General features: G+C 38.9%; 2 protein-coding genes across 5 annotated transcripts in view; one reads left to right on the top strand and one right to left on the bottom strand.

Annotated features, from left to right (window-relative positions):
• Positions 1-19025, bottom strand: part of LOC124152250 (RAB11-binding protein RELCH homolog) — a 201677-nt gene that overhangs the window by 100323 nt on the left and 82329 nt on the right. The gene's annotated exons all lie outside the window — the stretch shown is intronic.
• Positions 1-19025, top strand: part of LOC124111619 — a 70236-nt gene that overhangs the window by 35775 nt on the left and 15436 nt on the right. The gene's annotated exons all lie outside the window — the stretch shown is intronic.

The following is a 19025-nucleotide window of genomic DNA, read 5'->3' as shown; positions in this document are numbered from 1 at the left end:
ATGACTTCATATCCTCCTATGTATAACATGACTTCATATTCTCCTATGTATAACAATATGACAAGATATCCTATGAACAATATGATTTTATATCCTATGTATAACATTACTACATATCCTATGTACAACAATATGATTTTACATCCTATGTATAACAACATTACTACATATCCTATGTACAACAATATGATTTTACATCCTATGTATAACAACATGACTTTATATCCTATGTATAACAATGACCCTATATCCTCCTATGTGAAACAAAACATCCCTTATGCAGTGAGTGAGTGAGTGAGTGAGTGAGTTAGGTTTAACGCCGCTTTTAACAGTATTCCAGTTATATCGCGGTGTGTCAGCTTAATGTGGGAGGAAAGCCCGAAGTGATGCAGGTCTCAGACATTTACCACTTCGGTGAAATCCACGAGCACGGGTATGGTGCTGACAAACCTAGAAACATAATCGGGGCGAACCGGGATTCGAACCCACAATCATAGGTTTCTGGCGTGCCCAAGGGTCACAACTCTGCACAGCGAATCGCGGCGCCTCAGACGGCATGGCCACCCATGCCCTTTCCCTTATCCAGACGTAGCTCATTCCTCCCTCCTTAATCATATATCCAACCTGCCAGCCATGTACACAACAAATACTATATGGAAATGATGAACTCCCAAAATATATCAAACCCGATGTGGATGATGTATTTCTGTGCATGATGCAAACAGGCTGCCCAAACTGCAAATTTGTAATGAATATGTCAAGACTAGTGTTTGTTCCAATGATAGGACAGTACAATGGCAATTGTGATGTCACACTGGAGCATGACATGCATGTGCAGCATGTTATCCATGCATTTTTCAAAATGCAGTATCAGCTGCTGCAGTTGTTGGTATTTAAGGTCACTGTATTGCACTGTTGCAGCATTATCTGTGAACAAGGCACAAAGAAGATTATCAGAGGCGCAAAGATGGCATATCATTCGCATGCATACAACAGGCATGACCTACAAAAGCATAGGATGTCAACTAGGGTATCATTATAGCGTAATTAGCAGACTAGTAAGAAGACGCAGACAAACCAATGCTGTACAGGATCTGCCACGGTCAGACCCAGCAAGACATCAAGGCGTGAGGACATGCTTCGGCTGATACATCATCAGCTATCTGCAACATCTCCTGAAGCGCCAATGGTTACCTGATAGACAGATGTCAAACAGAAGAGTGGGGAGTTGACTGAAATCGTCTGGAATGAAGTCCAGAAGGGTAATTAAGCGTCCCTCCCTTGCCGATCTTCATTGGAGAATTCGTTAAGTATGGTGTTTGGCCTGGAGAGCTTGGAATGTAAGGTGAAGAGTCCGTTGGTCCATTGGTCCAAGGAGAGCTGGTTCCTGGTCCATTGGTCCGAGGAGAGCTGGTTCCTGGTCCATTGGTCCGAGGAGAGCTGGTTCCTGGTCCATTGGTCCGAGGACAGCTGGTTCCTGGTCCATTGGTCCGAGGACAGCTGGTTCCTGGTCCATTGGTCCGGGGAGAGCTGGTTCCTGGTCCATTGGTCCGAGGACAGCTGGTTCCTGGTCCATGTCACGGATGGCCAATTGAGGTTTGGAGGCATAAAAATATGGCCTTCACACCCAGGAACATAAGACCTGCGACTCTATATGGTGGAGATTCGGTAATAGTTTGGGGTTGCCTGTCACACAATTGTAAGCTGCAGCTGGATCTTGTCACCATCCAAGGAAACATCAATGGTGACCGTGTAATGTTCTGCAACCACGTCCTGTGACATTTTGTGACACACTCGCCATCCAAACTGTGTACATGGATGACAATGTTAGAGCAGTAACAGCATTTCTCCAGAATGATGCTGTGGTGACACTGCGGTGGCCTGCCATGAGCCCTGACCTGAACACAAAGGAGCATATTTCGGACTTCTTGGGGAGTCAAGGACAGGCACCAGACCCATAGGTACAGACTCTGGCCCATTTGGAGGAAGCACTTTGGGTATGGCTGCAGTTGCCCATTCAGCAGATCAGACTACTTAATGGAGTGATGTGATGAATCCGTCATTCGAGCATGTGGTGGGTTTACCCTATTCACTATTGATAATTTGTCATGAATGTCATTTTTGGACTGAGAATGACATTTTTCATCATCAATCACAATGTGGTATTGTGTTCCTGACTCTGCACCTCCATACTTATTGGGGCTACTGTTTTGGCATAAGTACAGTGCCTCTGAGGTTTTGTTAGAATCATAATTAAAATCTCAAAACATGATAAACTCTTTATATTTTCTTATTGTAAGAGGTGTCTTCTTGCAAACCACATTAGTTTTTCCAAGGCTATATTATCAGGGTTTCAATGCCAGTGTCATAGGACCAGTAATTGTGAAATATACGGGCAGTGCTTAAATTTTTTCTTTGCGTAAATTTTCAAAATTATTTCTATATTTTATGGAATCTCAACCTTCATTTGGATGATTCCAAGTCAAACTTGTTTCCATGAAAGAAAGTAAAATACATATTTCAAGGGTAAATTTTCACCAAAAAAATCTTCAACAAAAGGAACACTTTAAACTTGGCATGAGATGTTTTATGACGAAATATTCAACAGTTCACAATCTGTAACTTTAGCCACAAGGCTGATGTCAAAGTTTTGTTTCAGTTGATGTTGAAGGCTGCACTCATCAATATATACACACCACCAAAAAAAAACACGAATACCATACATGTTGGTTAATATATGAAGAATTACTAATATTCAAGAGATATTTCATTGGTTTGATGCACAAACGAACATACTGATATGTTGTGTGAACTGATGCTTATAAACGCATCACAAGTGATGTCATAGATTCATGACTCGAGATCCACCATTTGTCTCGTGCAGGATTAGCGAGTAAAGTTTGGAAACCACGTGAAGCATATCACGTTAAGAATAAAGACACTGTGGTAATACTTGACTGATTATTAGTTTTGTCATTAAGTGGTACACATTGGAAACATCCCTTCTTAATGTAACTTCTATATGTTTCTAAGGTTCGCGTTTCTTTTGGTGGTGAGTAGGGTGACGACAACCTGCAAATAACTAAGTCGAGACCAGACAATCCACAGGGTGATAAGTATGTGTCATGTCCCACCCCATGACACACGACGATGACACATGACGATGACACATGACAATGAGACACAAGCAACCACGACACATCTTAGGACCAGATAGGCTGCAGGGGACCAACTCCAAACAATATTCCTCACAAGACTGTGTCTTGTGTATATTCTTTGAGAAGAACATAGGAATCAGCTTAGCCACTAGGTTTATACTGGTGACAAATTAATGCTCACCTTTTTGTGAATACCTGGTATCATCATTATTTCATAGTGTTTCATGAACACATGCTCATGATATAGTCAGAATCGTTCAATTGACTCTGCTTTGGGATTATTTGTGGCTTAGCGGAAAGGATTTGGTTGCTTTAATGATTACATCATAAATATGGAAAGGGTTTTGTTGTCTTTAATATTATATAATGAATATAGAAAGGGTTTTGTTGTCTTTATTATTATATAATGAATATGGAAAGGGTTTTGTTGTCTTTATTATAATATATTGAATATAGAAAGGGTTTTGTTGTCTTTATTATTATATAATGAATATGGAAAGGGTTTTGTTGTCTTTATTATTATATAATGAATATGGAAAAGGTTTTGTTGCTTTTATTTACCGTAACATATCTTCTGATAAGGCCGTTCTCTTTATAAGATGTTTGCAGTGGCCAAAGACTACATACAAAAGAATTAGGGCTGGGACGATACACCAACTGTGAGATTCAAAAGGCATCACAATACCTTGCTCACGATACGATATGTATCATGATACTTGCATGTGCTCTGTGGTACAAAAGCTATTTTTCTCATAGAGAAATACCTCAGGCACACTGACGATTTACAGCTGGCAGTGTCAAGTATGGTGAACTTGATGAAGAAACCCATGAAGATCCGGGGTAGAATAGGTCTTCAGCAACCCATGCTTGCTGCAAAAGGAGACTATGCTTGTCTTAAAAGGTGACTTACGGGATCAAGCTCACTGACTTGGTTGATGCATGTCATTGTATCATAATTGCGTGGATCGATGCTCATGATGTCAGTCACTGGATTGTCTGGTCCAAACCCAATTACTTACAGACCGCTGCCATATTTCTGAGTGTGTTGTGTGCATGGCCATATATCTATCACACTTGTTTTATGTTGTTATGTTCCATGCATAAAATAACAGGTAAATATTTAATTGAAATATCAAAGTTTCAATCATACAAATTGTCAGTGGTCCGTTCAAAGCATACAGTTGTCATTACAGTCAATTAACTTTTTTTAAACTATGCAGACCAGGTGGGTTTTTTAGTGATAATTGGATGGCTTAATATCTCCACTCATTGGTGAGAATTTCAATACCATGTTTTTATATCACACAACCAACACGACAAAAAAACAACCACTCATTAAATAAAATAAATGTATATTGTTATACATGTTACTGAACTAATATTAATCAACCTGCACAATAACAACGGTTACATTTTAATAAGCTCAAGTTTCTTCACTTACACGATGTTTTTTTCCAATCACAAAAAAACATTATCAGCACGAGCAGGGAACACCGGAAATACAAGTCAATAAATCCGAACACAAGTACGCAATTCAATCCTATTAATATACGATCTGGTTATAAAAACGTGTTAATTGTATATCTGGACTCATGTTTGTAATATATTTTATTCAAAATTTCATTCAATATTGTTTACATTAATTTTGGCAAAATCGTTTGTGAAGTGATCAGTAGGTTGCACAACTCACCGTTATTTACAGCAACCACGGTCAGATTGCAACACGGTATTGAAATATGTTATTCCTGATAAAACAATAATTACAGATACAATTTTTTCCGACCATTGCATCCAAATTCTTTGAAGTTATATCACTGGGTATGTTTTAACTGAATCACCGGTAGATTGGGAGAAAATGTGTGTACAGCTGGTTGCTATTTCCGGCTTAGTTTACGAGACAATACACACGATAATCATAATCTCTGCATATAAAACAATGCCTTGGAGAGAAGGAAATAGAAAGTTAATGGTAAATCATCGTGTCTGGTGATGTTTTATATCAAATTTCATATTTTTATTGACCAGGTTTGTAATGCCCGTTTATTCACCTGAATTCGCTGAAGGGATACGATGTGTGTTTTTTCAAAAGCACATAACACTCGATAAATATGTTTTTTACAATATTCTAATCCTTTTTCAAACTCTACATCGTAGGTCGTGTTAGGTAGGCAGAGCATGTACTGTTGTGTTGGTCATCTACCCCCTACGATTCCACCTCCGTAAGAGAGGGTACATGTATCACTGTCCCTGAAAATGTTGACATTTTAATTTTTAATTTTTAAAAGAACCTGAAGTTGAACTATTCACACTGCGAAGTGCATTGATTATGTTCTGGTGTTTGAACTTTGAAGTTTCCTGCTGTTTTTAAATTTGATATGTTTTGATGGAGGGTGAGAGAAAGTTCCACTTTGAAGCTTGACAAGTAGTCATTTTTATTATAAAATAATTTTGACTGTTTCAAAATCATGAAAGGTCCATTCCTGACATGTTTGAAGCCTTGAAATTTAATACATGCTGGCGTACTGGAGTACTCTTTTTTATCGTTGCATATCAGGATACGTATCGTATCGTGACCAGAATATCGAGATACGTATCGTATCGTGACCTTCCTGTATCGTTGCAGCCCTAGTTATTCCACAAACAAACAACTGCTGCGTATTAATATATGTTCATCCTTTTACATGCAGAGATGACACAGTAATAGTCAAAAATAACATTCGGATTAGTGGATCTCAGTGTTGGGTAGATCATCACAGATGCAGCTGTCCCCCCAGAAGACTCCTGAATTCAATTCTTGTTTGGCTGCGTAACTTGTGGAGAGCTTAATACAATACAGAACCCCCCGATACAAAACTGTGATTGACAGTAAACATTGTTGATCACAAATTAAACACTTAGGTTTAAGGTTTATCTTGATTTGCAGATTTCTTCCAAACATTGTGGTCGGTTTGTGGGGAAAAATAAATAAAAAAGACATTCACATTTGTATTCAGCAATATAAAAACAAAGGCTCTTTCCAACTTTATTTTTTTGTCACTTTTCAATCTTTCAGAGTCGGCAGAATCTGTAAATCATTGTTTTTTTCCCCCCTCACAAAAACAAAGTATCATTTGCGGATATTATACTACTCAAAAGAAGTTAAAGAACACACATTTCTTTCATATTCCTAAAGTTAATCTGTCTTTTGAGTGGTATATTTTGTTGTCATTATATCATGAACATAAACATGTGACGGGTTCAATGGAGGCATATTTCTTCAAACAATAACACAACTTGTCTCTGCATAATGGAGGTCGAGCGATGGCAATAAATGATTCATTTAAAGGGCACTACAATCAACTAGGCCAACTTTAGCTATACAGCTGTATTTGCAACTAATTAGTGCTACTCTTATGTTTGACTTGACCTTGTGCCCTGACAATTACAATGAATAAAAATAACTACGTAAGGGAGAGTTCATTGTACGATTCCGACAATATTATCAGCATGTGTTTATGAGTGAGTGAGTGAGTATGGTTTTACGCCGCTTTTAGCAATATTCCAGCAATATCACGGCGGGGGACATCAGAAATGGGCTTCACTCATTGTACCCATATCGGGAATCGAACCCGGGTCTTCGGTGTGATGAGCGAACGCTTTAACCACTAGGCTACCCGACCGCCCCACATGTGTTTATGAATCAGACACTGATCAGACTAGGTGTTCACAAAAAGGTGAGCGCATCCTGCCCCATCGGTGGCATAAAACACAAACACATGCAAAAAACATGGGAATATATGGTGCAAGTCAAAATAAGGAATTGCAACGGGCATCATTTTGGTCACTGATGAGTCAAATTTGAAAATGTCCTCCACACATCTATCATAAAACTTTTTGAAAGAACTACTGAGGCCTTCATGGTGTAGCCCTGGGTGCCGTTGTTCAAAACAACCTTAGCGCTACAGCTGTTGCATGTCTATTTTAAGGTATGGGAGTTATAATCACCTTAGGCTAAGATCGCTCTGCACCCTGATCAAACAACTTTTCAGCAAAAGGTGTACGATGCTCTTTGAAATCTTCGTTAAATCTCGATTGTACATCAAAAGTTATGAAATGCGGGGTCCATGTCATGGAATTTTCATGTGAAAAACAAATGTGACTTTTAACCAATCAAAAAGCAACATTATATTAACATCAAAAGGACAGATTCAGTTGTAAAACCTAGTTCTTACAATTCACAAGTAAAACCTCTGACCAGGGCCCACTTGCACAAAGCCATCTTAGCACTATGACTATTGTAAGCCTATGTTAAAGTGTGGGAGTTACGATCATCTTAGCGCTAAGATCACTTTGTGCAAGTGGGTCCTGGTCTTATATGAAAGTAGTACCTCTCACAAGGTTCCTTTGAGAAAGGAAGATACCTGCAATACTATAGGCAAAAGTGGCAGTAATGGGGCTCCATAGTTAGAACAGAAAGACGGGGGGCTAGACACAAAGAGCACAGTAAGTAGAATCACCATGACAATGAACTAAAATGAAAATGGTAAACAATCTACAAATCTATCAATTTCTCAATCAAGGGACATCTTCGGAAAATCATGCGTACATGTTTCCAGAATTTTGTCAGGAACATGACATCCCTTTCATTTCAGCATTGAAAGTGATTAGGCTGGGTACGGAATTTAAAATCCTAAAGTTGGACACCCACATTCTACACTAAACACTCCAAAAACATCCTCCATGTAAATTCATCAGACAAAGGTGTACTTGTGGTTCTCTGGTTTAAGTGTGGTTGGGTAGCCTAGTGGTTAAAGCGGTAGTCACGCTAAAGACCTGGGTTCGATTCCCGATATAGGTACAATGTGTGAAGCCCGTTTCTCGCGCCCCCAACCGTGATATGGCTGGAATATTGCTAAAAGCGGCATTAAACCATACTCACTCACTCTCTTGTTTAAAGTTGTATTTTCCAGTTAATACACCAGACTACGTTCCTTTACACCTGTTCACGATGTGTGTGGGGATGTCCTGGATCAAAACTTGACACTAATTACAACCAGCATTCATTACATACCCACAAACAACAGATGAACGTTTGATCAATATTTCTTGCCTTACAGCTCTATAGCAATACCTCTTTTTCCAAGGCTGTAAAGAGTGAGGAAAGTATTCTATCACAAGCTGCTGTTTATCAATACCTGTTTATCTAAGTCTGTAAAGGGAGCCAGACTTACGTGAATAAATGAGAAATAAATAACACATTTGTTCGCCACTAAACGTTTCTCTGCATATTTCTGCAATTGGTGATACCAAAGTATCGATACCGACCCAACCGTCAACTAAATGTGTCTCAGCGGGATTTCAAGGTAATGGCTACATCACTGACTGGGGACTGCCTGAATATTTTCAGATCATTAATATGTTATCCATCAAAATTACTTCATGTCTCCTCTAATCAATGATGAAATAGTTGCAAAGCCATGCAGGTTAAATGAATCAATTTATCTGAGCGGATCATTCTTTCACTATTTCCTTTACATGTTATTCTTGAAATGAACATAAGGAAATGTCCCGTGAGAAATTGTAAAAGATCTCTTTATTTGAACCCTCCATATTCCAAATAACCTAATTAACACAGTTAGGGCTAAATGTTTACAGGTTATAGAATGTGGTATTTGAACATTTAGGTTTCAAAGAAGAAATGTACCTAATCCTGTGTCTGCCAATGTATAAACTTTATTCTACCATGAATTTTGAAAGTACTTGTCACTATCAGAGGAATACAATCAACATAACCACCTCTAACTCAAACAGCTGATCTTGTGTCTGCCAATGTATAAACTTTATTCTACCATGAATTTTGAAAGTACTTGTCACTATCAGAGGAATACAATCAACATAACCACTTCTAACTCAAACAGCTGATCTTGTGTCTGCTAATGTATTTATTCTACCATGAATTTTGAAAGTACTTGTCACTGATAGGTCAATCAGAGGAATGAAATCAACATAACCACCTTGCAGAAACCAAATCTACTGGTAACCTAGCTCTACATTGAAAGTGTACAGGACATCTAACTCCTTTAATAACCCTAATACTTACCCAAATCTAATAAGACGCTATATATGGTTCAGTAATGTACAAGGCATGTTCAAAGAAGAATTATAGAGTACTTAAGTTTCATAGAAGAATTATAGAGTACTTAAGTTTCATAGAAGAATTATAGAGTACTTAAGTTTCATAGAAGAATTATAGAGTACTTAAGTTTCATAGCTAATCTAATATAATCTCATATTAATGTACAGGAAACAAGAATTGATAATTTGCCGGTTAGTCAAGCACAGCCAATTCTGACACCAATACCAATATTGAAGCTTTAGGATCTGTAGCAGCCATTTATCTTGACAAAATCAACCTGTCAATCCTCTAATGTGTTCAGGCATCCTATTAGTCAGAGAACTGTCAACTCGAACACATAAACTTGTTGAGGCACTCTGCTTGCACTGCACCCAAACAAGTTCTCAGTGTTAAAAACAACTCCATTGTGTCAGATGCCATTGGAGGATGCATTTAGCCAAGCTGTGGCCTGATGGGTAATACTGAAGGACGAGATGTACAACCATGAAGTCAGGGTTAAAAGGGGTTAACAACACAACATAACACAACACACATAACCATGAAGTCAGGGTTAAAAGGAATTAACAACACAACACAACATACACACATATCACTCACAACACATATCACACAACACACATACCACACACACCACACAACACAACCATGAAGTCAGGGTTAAGAGGATTAACAACACAACGCAACCATGAAGTCAGGGTTAAGAGGATTAACAACACAACGCAACCATGAAGTCAGGGTTAAGAGGATTAACAACACAACGCAACCATGAAGTCAGGGTTAAGAGGATTAACAACACAACGCAACCATGAATGTCAGGGTTAAGAAGATTAACAACACAACAAAACATACACACATATCACTCACAACACATATCACACAACACACATACCACACACACCACACAACACAACCATGAAGTCAGGGTTAAGAGGATGAACAACACAACGCAACCATGAATGCCAGGGTTAAGAAGATTAACAACATGTAGAGGCCATAAAATTTCCGAGTTCCGTGATGGGATTCGAAGCAAGCTGACAAGGTAAGGATGTCATCTGTGGGATGACTCCACGCCCTGCTAGATACTCCCCCGTTAACAGAAGGCACGTCCCGGGCCGCATAGTAGTGTACTGAGGCTTATTTGGCTCAAATTTAATATGAACGTGCTCAGCCCCACGTTGGGCGCCAATGTAGCGGCCATAAAATTACCGAGTCCCGTGATGGGATTTGAACCACGGGACTTCTGATCAGAAGTCGGACGCCTTGTCCACACAACCAAAGAGGTTAACCTCGTCAGCAAGATGACAAGGTAAGGATGTCATCTATGGGATGACTCCACGCCCTGCTACAAACACAACACAACACAACACACATACCACACAACACAAAACACAACCATGAAGTCAGGGTTACGAGGATTAACAACACAACACAACCATGAATGTCAGGGTTAAGAAGATTAACAACACAACACAGCACACATACCACACAACACACATACCACACAACACAACCATGAAGTCAGGGTTAAGAGGATTAACAACACAACACAACCATGAATGTCAGGGTTAAGAAGATTAACAACACAACACAGCACACATACCACACAACACACATACCACACAACACAACCATGAAGTCAGGGTTAAGAGGATTAACAACACAACACAACCATGAATGTCAGGGTTAAGAAGATTAACAACACAACACACATACCACACAACACACATACCACACAACACAACCATGAAGTCAGGGTTAAGAGGATTAACAACACAACACAACCATGAATGTCAGGGTTAAGAAGATTAACAACACAACACACATACCACACAACACACATACCACACAACACAACCATGAAGTCAGGGTTAAGAGGATTAACAACACAACACAACACAACCATGAATGTCAGGGTTAAGAAGATTAACAACACAGCACACATACCACACAACACACATACCACACAACACAACCATGAAGTCAGGGTTAAGAGGATTAACAACACAACACAACACAACCATGAATGTCAGGGTTAAGAAGATTAACAACACAGCACACATACCACACAACACACATACCACACACACACCACACATGCTGTAGCTGCTGCTGAAACGTGTTGCTTGAGCAGCCATGTGATGGAACAACTACAAGTTTATTGAAATCAAGCTGTTACTATTATGATACATATGATTCTGTACATAACCCAGTTAGAAGAATGTGACTGTTCTCATCAATACCTAACACCATCATCGGTAGTTGGACATAATCTGCTGTGTTTGTTTGAAATAACAAGCAAATAGTATTCCTTCAAGTAGTATAAATGAGTTTCAATGGCCCTTAATAAAGAATTTGTCCTTACACAATGTTTCCATGAGGATTAAGCAGAAAATGAGTTGGGAGTGCATGGGAGGAACTGGAAGCAGCCCTCCATCACTCCTCCATCAGTCAGTGATGTCACTTACAAATCCAACCCCAAACGAGAATATTGAGTTCCACTCAGAAGCTAATCCACTTATGCCTCATGCTATTAAACAGACATGAATTGCAACAATTCTCCATCATGTCATCCCCCTCCCCACAACTTATTCATGCCCCCTCCCCTTCAGGATCCCTGTCAACTGCGAGTGTCTTGGGCTGCAGCTATCTGGCCTTCACTCAACATCCCACAACCACTTCACACACAGACGTTTTCAATTTAAAGGCTGAACTTGTTTGACATCTCCCAACTTAAATGAATAATCTTTTAACAACAAATTCCATAGCAACTATAGCCATATTGACACAAATCTACGTCCAATTCAAGACTTTTGACAAAGGTCATTTCAGGGACTTGCCGACAATTGGACTTCAGATCTCACCTAACTGATATCATTATACCAACATATCAATAAACAGCGAGCTATTCTCTCCTGGGGTAAAATCTCCAGAAGGATAACACCTTGTCATCGCTGAATGCTGATTCTGCATACTTTAGGCTCCTGGCACAGGTCTATAGTCATTAACTCTTTACGGCATCAGCTGCCATTCTTCGACCTGTTCAAGTTGACACCTAGGATGCAAATCACTGATCTGCACAAATAAAACTGGAAGCAAATTACTCTGAGACAACATAAATGTCCAGTCTGGAATGACTCCCATCATCCCTCATCATGATAATGGACTTATCCAGACAAAACAATGTCCAGACGTAATGGACCAAGCAATGATTAACCCCAAAGGATGATCAGCATAAAGTCACCCTTCACCTTTGGAACAGCTTGGCCATATAATGTGGCCAGTTATGAACAAGGTGTGGAATGACAGCATGGAATATATTGCTGTCATCCATACACAGGTCCAAGGGACACCATGTCTTCCAGAGTGTCAGAGCTACACACAGGAATACACTACAACACATCTGTTAAAAGCAATATGACAACCCCTCAAAACTAAAGGTCACATCTTCACTCGCTATCAGAAATGGATATATATGTAAATGTTCATCTAGGTAAGTTTTATGCCTCTTTAATTTCATATCAAAGTGATTTGTTTTGAAGAATTTTAATCATGTGTAAATATTTGTGTATTATTTAAATTTTAAGTTTATTGACATATGAATTAAATTAATATTTCCACATGAATTAATAATAATAACAAGAATGTACTGTGCTGTGTCCTGAAAATGATTAATAATCAATGTTTATAATACTTGGGTATAGGGAATACAGAAATTTATAATTTTAATAATGAACTGTTGGCATACTTCCTGGAATAATGTGAATAGTGGTGTTAGGCCAGGCGTTTTATATTTTTCGGATTACGGACCCGCCAACTCTAATTTTAGAGAAAATGTAAAAAATTTTGTTCCCACGCTGATGTAGTCAGTTATTTTATTTGTAATCATCACCTTTTAATAAAAAACATATGATTTTAATAAAAAACATATGAATTTACCAATGTAAACTAGTAAAGAGATACATAATCGATCTTTGTTGATCTCGAAGCCGAACATGAATAGCCTCCCTTGACAATTGTCCGTGTTGTAAGTGGTAGAATTTTAATTGTTAAAAGGGGCTTTATCGTCACAAATGGAGTTTCTTTTAGCACAGAATATGTTCATAAAGTATGCCAGAGGCATTCTGCATTTAAAAAAATGCATCTGGCTTTTTTTCCCCTCCTCCAACCCTGGACTTTGGGCTGAAAAATCCGTAATCCTAAACATAAAAAAAGCCTGGCCTAGTAATACTATTGTAGCAATGCCTTTCAAAAGGCATTTGGACAAGTCTATAAGTTTGTACAAAATTATGAATAAAGAGGACATACATACATATGGACATCATAAACATCAATCAATATGGCCGACACTTTTTTAAAACGCAAATATTAGTTCCAGAATAAATCTCCCACTAATTCATTCTTCAACTAAAATGCAGCTATCTTGTTGCACCGTGAATGTTTATTTATACAATACATACTCTACCTCAGAACAAAAGCTTGAATAATATATGGAAATTGAAATTGGTTGTTCGGACATGAATTTTTACATGGCACTGTTTTCAACCCAAAGTAATGGCTCCAGAACTTCATGATGGTGTAGTAAACCGGGATTCCGGTGAAATATGAAGTCAGAGGAAGGTTAAAGGAGCAATCATGGATTTCACTACTGCCATCTTGTAAGCCATCGAAGATTCACTGCTCACTTACTTTGATACTACTTAAAGGTCAACCCATTGGTGCCATGCAGATGACACTTAACATTTATAAATGGCTCTTTTGCACATTTGGAATAAGTTGAACTTTGAGGTATGACATTCAGCTGTCTTTTTGATATGTTATCAGCCTCCAACCCCTTATAACGCCAAGATGGTTGTGTGGTCAGGTGGTGAAAGTGTTTGCTGAAGATCAAGGTTCAAATCCCCACACTGGTGAAATGTGTGAATCACACGGTTGGATTAGGTCCCAAGTAGTGAGGGCTGGTTGATAGAGATGATAAATGGATTGGGTAGTCATGCCTTATAACTTGTCTGCTGCCATTGTACTGATGGTGTGGATTGATGCACGATTTCGACCATGGTTTTTTCCCTGGTCTAGAATTCATGATTTATGGAGGGGCAGTGGTGTAGCCTAGTGGTTAAAGTGTTCGCTCATCACGACAAAGGCCCGGGTTCTATTCCCCAGATGGGTACAATATGGGAAGCCAATTTCTGGTGTCCCCTGCCGTGATATTGCTGGAATATTGCGGTGTTAAACCCTACTCATTCATGATTAATAGACTGCCATGACATAACTGGTGAGGCATTAAACAACATTCCCTCACTCACTCATGTACTACATTATTGAAGGTGTTGCTGGCAAGAACTGCCAGCTGGAGAAACGATCACCATGTTTGTTTGTTTGTTGTTTAACGCCACACTCAGCAACATTCCAGCTACCGTATTCGATGTAATAAGTGCCCGGGGCGCTCTCAAAATTAGATATAGGGGGCTCTTATTAGAATATAATTTTGGTGAGTTGAAAGATCGGAAATTTCGTGGTTTATGCTAAAAGCCTGAAATGATACAAAAGAAAAGTATGTGCGTATCATATCCAACAGATATACTTTCCAGAATTTAATCGCCCATAAATAAGGGTGCATATAACACACGAGTGCGTATTATACACGAATAAATAAGTCTTGTGTACATTGATCAATCGGAAGGGGTGCTAATTGGGATCGTTCACTAGCCAATATATTACCAAATATCGCCATGAGCGCTTATTACATGAATACGGTATATGACGCCAGTCTGTAACTAATCGAGTCTGGACCAGACAATCCAGTGATTGACACCATGAGCATCAATCCACGCAATTGTGATATGATAACACTCATCAACCAAGTCAGTGAGCCTGACCACCCAATCCCATTAGCTGCCTCTTATGACAAGCATAGTCGCCTTTTAGGGCAAGTATGGGTTGGTGAAGACCTATTCCCTCCCGGATCTTCCTATTGCTGGATAATTTTTGTGTGCAGAGTTAAACAACAAACAAATAATCATCAATGTCACTGTGAAACCATCTGGAACTGACCTTATTCCCAGCTGGAACTACAACACCTGTTGAACAGATGACCTTGATGATACATCCACTTATTACTCCTCATTTAGCCTGTGTAACTAGCTCCATTCAAATAACATTTGATGCCATCATATCTTTGTTTGGAGTCTGCTTCGAATGACAATAGTAGCCATTGTATCAAATCACACGATTCTTTCATGACTCAATCTCATTAAAATCAGACCTTAGTTCTCGCCACTACTAAACAAAGATCTGAGGACATCCTATTAGGGGTCACGTCAGAATGACCTTTCATCCGACCAATCAGAGCGTCACTTACCAGATCATGAAAGTGACAGTTGGAGTGTGATTTCTAATCATACAACCTCGAAAACTTTAACACGGGGTATTCCGGACGATAGTTACAGGTTTAACGACTGAATCCATACAATTTAGACCATCTATCTTTTGTTCAGGTTTCAAATTTGTAATCGAGAATTTGTCAAAATATGTTTCGAAGCGTAATCGCCAATTTGAAACTAGTGCCGTAAAGCACGAGAAAGCTGCCTTCTGATTGGTCATTCTATTGGTCGGTCAAAGTTCGCGCAAGGTCGTTCTGACGTGACCCGTAATGGGATGTCCTCAGATCTTTGTTTAGCGGTAGCGAGAACTAAGGTCTGATTTAAATGAGATTGTTCATGACTGAAACAAGCAGCAATATCCCCAGAACTTGACTCGACTTTTGCTTGCATCTCAAGTACAACCCGAACATCTTCTGGCATACGATCTACCTGGTACCCAGGTTTAAAGTCATATCATTGGGTAAGGTTTACTGGTAGATTCCAAGAAAATGTGTGTACAGCTGATTGCTGTTTCCGGCTTAGTTTACGTGAAAATACACAAGGTTATCTTAATCCCTGGATGTAAAACAATGCCTAGCAGAACAAAAAATATAATTTAAACAGTAAATCAACATGTCTGGTGATTTTTGATCTCACATTTCAAATTTGTACTGAACAAGTTTCTTATCACCCGTTCGTTTACCGGAATTCGCTGAAGGGGTACTGTGTAATTCTTTTCTGCGCATAAAATTTGAAAATATTTATTTCCAAAATGCTGATTCCGCTAGAGGGTGGTGCACATTATACTTGGGTGCGCTATATACTAAAACAAATACGGTACTCAGAAGACATATTTTCAAGATAAACTATAAATCTGATTTGAAAAAATATACTACTAAAAAAAAGAAGTAAAGAACACAAAATTCCTTCATATTAATATAGTTAATCCATCATGCCATGACAGATTAACAATAGTAATGTAAAAGGCAACTGTAGTAATATCAATGAATCGGAAGTTCTTTAACTTCTTTTGAATAAATGCATCAAGGGATCGCTTGTTTGAGGACTGAATATAAAGTGACTTCGCATTCATGAGAGGCATTTTGATTGCATGGTTATTTCAAGCTTGTGATTGAAAAGAGTGAGTGAGTGAGTATGATTTTACGCCGCTTTTAGCAATATTCCAGCATTATCACGGCGGGGGACACCAGAAATGGGCTTCACACATTGTACCCATGTCGGGAATCGAACCCGGGTCTTCGGCATGACGAGCTAACGCTTTAACCACTAGGCTACCCGACCGCCCCTTGTGATTGAAAAGAATTCTTTTCACAAACCTGGGATACTGGGAACCTCTTGTACCCCAGTCTCCCAACAGGGGATTTAAGTGTATGTAGGGAATATGAACCTTTCTATACAACACAGCTCTATCTTAGAAAGAAACCATCTCATCTCACTGAATCATGGGTGAGTGAGTGTAATTACCTTGATTTTCATCCTTGGACAATTAACTTTCCCATCAACAACAATATAGGAAACATTATTTGTGAAAGAAAGTCTGTGTAGATTTTGGTTTTAACTACACAAATAATGAAACTTGTTATTTGTTAAACCAATATATCAGAATACAGAAAATATATTGCAATACATATCGTTTGAAAAGCATATTGCATTATACCGGTTCTATTTGAAGTTGACCTTTGTTGACACATGTGGTATCTCCTGTGTGAGACACCAGTATAATCACAGTCGGAAGGCCAACAGATTCTTGTCTTAACACTTCTAATGACAAGAGTCTTGGGGACCAATTCTAACCCTGGTCCTCCCACAGTTTCAGAAGAAGTAAAAAATCAGAGATGTTAGATGGAGGTCAGATGGACAAATGGTCAACAATTCTCCCCAGTGATCTAAACCATTAATAAACATTCTACTGACAAAACTGAATGCAAGCAAAGCATCCTGAAAGCTTTCATGTTTCTCAAAATCATGGCAATTCAATCTAATCACGACAGGGATATTCTTGATAATATTAATGACTTTTCTTTATGTCTACTGGAAGACCAATTTCCATAAATACATGACAAGTGTATGTCAGGGACACTGAGTGAATCCATCCACATCAGAACTGAAAGTCATCTGTTTACCTCCCTGATCCAGTCGGGCAAAAGGAAATTTAATAAATAGGGATTACACAAGTATATTCTTATCACTTTTAGCAATATATCTCAGTCAAGAAAACCTACGAAACACTTCACAAAGAAGGAGTCACATCCAGACTTACCTATGTATATTATCAACAGCAAGACAACCACAAACACTCAGAGGCTTTAATCCAGGGGTCCGGAAACCGTTATATGCGCCGGACATGTCCGATTGGGAATCTCAAATGTCCGGTTTAAAATATTACTTACCGGACATTTAAATTTTTCTGTCCGGACATTTTAAAAAGTATTGTCCGGACATTCTTAAATTTTGACCGGACATGATCAACAATTAGGACTGAGCAGTTTCTGTCTGAAGTTGTAACACAATGAAGATTATCTACACTGACAAGCTTTGTTTGTTTTGATTGCTGTAAATACATCGTACCTACATGATAGTCCAAGCGGTCAATCACTGTAATAGGCAATAAACTGAGTTGACACTGATTAATTGAGGATTAATATCTGGACCCCCAAAAATGGTCTTGAATGACTACAGGAGACTTCTTCGTCTTCTTTTCATGAACCCTGTGCAAATCTGACAGCAAAATAGAAATGAGTGAGTATGGTTTTACGCCGCTTTTAACTATATTCCAGCAATATCACGGCGGGGAACACCAGAAATGGGCTTCACACATTGAACCCATGTCGGGAATCGAACCCGGGTCTTCGGCGTAACGAGCGAATGCTTTAACCACTAGGCTACCCGACCGACCCCAAAATAGAAATGAAGGGTGAATGGGTATCTGGGCCAATAAGAGGACAGTTTTTGAGAAAATTTAGCTTAAATTCTTCACCAACTTAGTCAGAGATATGGAAATGAAGATGCCATGGCATTCAGAAACAATGGGCCAGTATTATTATCCATTTAGAACTGCCTGTTTTTGTTCATTTTCAAGATACAGACATTAGGCAGGCTACACCAAATGCTTTGATTTGTTGTAACTGAGGATTTAGATGCTCCATACTGATTGGCTGATCAGAAAGTCTGACGTTACCTCATGACGCTATCAGAAAGTCTGACCTTACCTCATGACGATATCAGAAAGTCTGACCTTACCTCATGATGATATCAGAAAGCCTGACGTTACTTCATGACGAGAGCAGACAGAGGTTTTGAATGAGAGTAACGACTTGATCATAATGAAGTCAATACACAAAATTCCAATTTCCTGATTAAATATAGTCAACC

Source organism: Haliotis rufescens, unplaced genomic scaffold (assembly GCF_023055435.1).
Source record: "Haliotis rufescens isolate VD_foot unplaced genomic scaffold, xgHalRufe1.0.p SCAF_17, whole genome shotgun sequence".
NCBI lineage: Eukaryota > Metazoa > Mollusca > Gastropoda > Lepetellida > Haliotidae > Haliotis > Haliotis rufescens.
The sequence above is the reverse complement of the archived record's forward strand: the minus strand, read 5'-3'. Positions and strand labels throughout refer to the sequence as shown.